Genomic DNA, 5,179 nt, shown 5'->3' on the forward strand with positions numbered 1-5,179 from the left:
TATATATATATATATATATATATATATATATTCATAGTTATACATAATATATATAATATATGTAATGTGTGTGTGTTTGTGTATTTGAATCGTATTTGAATCCAGGACGTAAGCAGGTGAAGGAAAGTAAAAAAAGAAACAAACATAATATTTAAAAGAAAAAGTTATTCAGAACGAAGTCTTCCATGACTGCTGACTCATATCTTTACAACTCAGGCCCACCTTCAAAAGATTGAGAAAAGAAACATATGTTTTATCTCTGATTCTTAAGTCTTAAGAGGTTGATGTTTCTAAGGTGATGAAGTAGCAAGATTGGTAGAGTGGTAGATAAAATGCCTCGTGGTGTCAGGTTACACCTTTCATTTTTCCAACTTTGAATTCTGTTGAATTCGACAATTGTCTTTTATTATCGCTGAATCGATTGAATAAGTACTTAGGAACTGGGGACAGTATAATCGACTGTCCTCCACCACTCAAATTTCTGGGCTTGTTCCTATATTAAAAACTATTATTTCTATGATTATTATTATTATTATTATCAACGAGTGAGAGAGCAATGCATGCCACCAGTGTGACACCGGGATACAAATATAGAAGTCCAATATACCCACTATGACTACCCAACTGATAAGGGTACGCCAAGCACTTGCATCACAACCATATGTGCGCAACATGATGATCTCATGTCAAGATAAACAGCACATGACCTTGTAGGTGGGGCCCAGTTCGAATTTTTTTCAGGTCGAGTAGCATCGCGAAATGAAGTGTTTTGTTCAAGAATACAACACATCGCCCGATCCGGGAATCAAAATCCTGATCTGGCGGTCAAGAATGCGACACCTTGACCATTAGGCCACTCGCTTTTATAAGGTCATAAAACTGGCAACAGAAATACGATGACTCTTTTTAGGGATTCGAAAAAAGTTGAAATTATAGATCATTTTCAAGTGTCTAGGGCCGAGAAAATAACAGCCAGTCAAATGATGAGGTCAATTTAATAAACTTTAGACGTGTTCTGCACATAAAAGTAAGATATTGATAAATTTCTTAACTTTACTTTTCGAGTAATTTTCTGGTCAAATCGATATTGCTGCATCGCTGGAGAGACATCATTTTCCAAGTGTAATCCATAATGACGATGTCTGACTAGCTTTTCCGAAACATTGAACTGATTTCATGCATCTTCTGAATAGCTGTGCATTTTCAGTGAAGACAGATGTCAGCTTTAACCTCCTAGACCTATGTAACAATGAGTTCTATTGCTGACCGCTATAAAAGAGATGGACAGTAGCGTCTCTGTAAAGCCAAGTCTCTTAAAATGATATTCAGAATTGTGACACGAAAGGAAAAGAGGGGGAAGTTGAGAGAAAGAGGGGGAAGGAAGACGAGAGGCTGACAAGAGAGAAAGAGATGTGAGAAGGAATAAATGAAAAGAACAAGAGTAGGAAACATACACATAGGAGACATAGAGGCGGATAGACAGAGATATACACACGCACACAAACTCACGCACGCACGCTTGCACACGTATTGACACGCGCGCATGCAGGCACGTATACGCACATATACAAACATCTCAAAGATAGATAGATAGAGAGAGAGAGAGAAAGAGAGAGAGAGAGAGAGAGAGACGCCGGTTTGAATATTCCCCAAGTATATTTGGACTGTAACAAGTTTGTATTTATACGCATCACTGCTTAGCGCCTATTTCCCCTGTACATGTATATATATATATATATATATATATATATATATATGTGTGTGTGTGTGTGTGTGTGTGTGTGTGTGTGTGTGTGTGTGTGTGTGTGTGTGTGTGTGTGTGTGTGTATGTGTGTGTGTGTATATATACACACACACATATATATATATGTATATATGTATGTATGTGTGTGCATGTATGTGTATGTATATATGTATGTATGTATGTATGTATGTGTGTGTGTGTATATGCATGTGTATGTATGTATGTGTATAAATACACACATACACATATATATATATATATGTATGTATACATATACATATATATATATGTATGTGTGCATGTGTGTATTTATACACACACATACATACACATATATATATATGTACATATGAATAAGGGGGGGTGCGCACGCCCATGTGTGAATATACACCACACATACACACACGCATTTAAGTGCATAGATAGATAGATTGATACATACATACAGAGATGCAAACATACATACATACATATATACATATAGGGAGACTGACAGACAAACAGACAGGCTGGCGTGTATACAGATAACTAGATGGATCTAATGAAAGTGTCAAACAAAAATAAAGACAATATTTCGTGTAAATTAATTATCCTCTTTATTAATTTGCAGCTTGCAAATTGCAAGATTATGATTTTACACAAACAAGAAATACATATGCTCGCGTGCACGTGTATTTTCTGGCGACTGTGCTTTGTGCGCCTGTGTTTGCGTTCGTGTTTGTGTCTCTGTACATACACGCACTTATTCATATGATCATCACATTGCATTGACCGTTACAATAGATAAACACAGACTGAGGGAGAGAGAAGGAGGAAGAGAGGTTAGGAAGAGAGAGAGAGAGAGAGAGAGAGAGAGAAAGAGAGTGCTTGTGAGAAAGAGGGTGAGAGAAAGCTATTAATTATGTAACTAACATTATTGTAACACAATTATAATTCGTCCACATGTGTCTGTCTGTTGAGATAATTAACAAAATTAATACGGAGTAACCCCGTCGCAGACATCGACAGCGACACTGGTGGTGATGACGATGAAGAACAAGAACAGGGATTATAACAATAGTACCAACAACAATAGCCGTACTAACTACAAATATCCACGAGATCCGGAGCAATAACAACAAACAGCAAAAATATCAGTTGCTACAAAAACAAAGCTATTTATACGGCGCAACTGTGGCCCAATCAACATCGATTTCGTTTTTTTTTTATTATCCTCATTATCACGGTAATATGTGAGTCGTCATCGTAAACGCCGTCGCTTAGTCATTATCATCATCATCATCATCGTCGTCGTCATCGTCATCGTCATCATCTTGGACGCAATCATCTCAACTACAATCGTCATCATCATCATCATCATCATCATCAGCAGCAGCAGCAGCAACAACATCGGCAGTAGCATCCACAACAGCAACGGCAGCAGCATTTTTATCGTATCCATGACCATATATAGGCGCAGGAGTGGCTGTGTGGTAAGTAGCTTGCTTATCAACCACATGGTTCCGGGTTCAGTCCCACTGCGTGACACCTTGGGCAAGTGTCTTCTACTATAGCCTCGGGCCGACCAAAGCCTTGAGAGTGGATTTGGTAGACGAAAACTGAAAGAAGCCCGTCGTATATATGTATGTATGATGTATATATATATATATATATGTATGTATGTATGTGTGTTTGTGTGTCTGTGTTTGTCCCCCCACCATCGCTTGACAACCGATGCTGGTGTGTTTACGTCCCCGTAACTTAGCGGTTCGGCAAAAAGAGACCGATTGAATAAGTACTAGGCTTACAAAGAATAAGTCCTGTGGTCGATTCGCTCGACTAAAGTCGGTGCTCCAGCATGGCCGCAGTCAAATGACTGAAACAAGTAAAAGTGTAAAAGAGTATAATCATCACCACCACCACTATTATCATCATCATCTCCTACAGAGACCACTATCATCACTACTGTCATCAACGTCGTAGATATCGTCATCATCATCGTCGTCGTCATCGTTGTCGCCGTCGTCGTCATCATCATAGAGGTAATCAACTTAACTACAATCATCATTATTGTCGCCAGCGCCGTCGTCCCCATCAGCAGCAGTAACAGCATTGGTAACATCAACAGCACTATCTTTATCGACCTCGTTAACGCAATCATCTTAACCTCCCCATCGTCATCACCACTACTACTGTCGTCATCATCACCATCATCATCATCATCATCATCATCATCATCATCATCATCATCACAGCACTATTTCCATCGCAATCATCATCGTCGTCGTCAACATCATCCCCGTTATCCCATCGACAACTCCACGACTAACATCCCCATCAAGCCGAAATATCAGAAGTCCAGATATGCAATAGTGATATACAATCCCCAAATACAATAAGCAGCCAAACCTGCCTCAAAATCTCAGAGATAGAGAAACGAAAAGAGAGAGAGCGCGAAAGAGAGACAAAGAAATTTAGGGAGATGTTTTATTAAAAGTAATAGTGTTGATGGTGGAAGTAATAATAAAAGGGAGAAAGACGGAGATGATGTACATTTTTTTTTTTTTTGACCATCTATCTTTGACAGAAATTCCTGTCACCAACATACTGAATACTATCATTTTTGTTTAATTTTTTGCTTTCCTTAATACATGCATAAAACACACTTTAATTGAAATAAAGTTTCCCCAAAATAAAACATATTTAATATAATAAATGTGAATGTGTCACACTTTTTCAACTTTAATAAGTCCTTTTTTACTGGAAGCACAAAAGCCTCAAATTTTGGGGAAGGGATTACGTAACGAACCCAAAAGGCAAAGTCGACGTAGGTGGAATTCGAACTCAGAACGCAGCAGCAGATGAAATACCAGTAAGCATTTCGCCCGGTGTGCTAACGACTCTGCCAGCTCGCCGCCTTAATAAAATAATATAATATAATATAACATAATAAATGTGAATGTCAGTGTGTCAGTTTGTCACGCTTTTTCAACTTTACTCCTGGAGGTCGTAGCCCAATATATCATATCATTTTGGAATCAGGCTGACTCCGTGAATAAATCAAAAACATTCCGGTCTGAATCCGGACCCACAATCCTGAAATTTTGGATTCCCAAGTTTTCATTACTGTGATTGCATTCGGCAATGTTTTTACGTGACTATTTGCGACAAATTTTTGTACAATAGCAATTTTTACTACTCCGTGTGTAAATTAAAAACATTCCGGGCCGAATCCAGACCTGCAATCCTGAAATTTTGGATTCCTATGTTTTCACTACTGCGATTGTTTAGGGCAATTTTTTTTTTTTACATGATTTTTTTGCGACGAATATGATTATCATTGGGAAATGACTCTGGAGGAAGCAATTGCAACAAATTCTCCAAAACAAGTCAGAGATCTGTTTGCGGATCTTCCCATTCGGGGTCAGTTACTAAAAATCTATATACTAACTTATA

This window comes from Octopus bimaculoides, chromosome 20 (genome assembly GCF_001194135.2).
Source record: "Octopus bimaculoides isolate UCB-OBI-ISO-001 chromosome 20, ASM119413v2, whole genome shotgun sequence".
In the NCBI taxonomy this organism is placed as follows: Eukaryota; Metazoa; Mollusca; class Cephalopoda; order Octopoda; family Octopodidae; genus Octopus; species Octopus bimaculoides.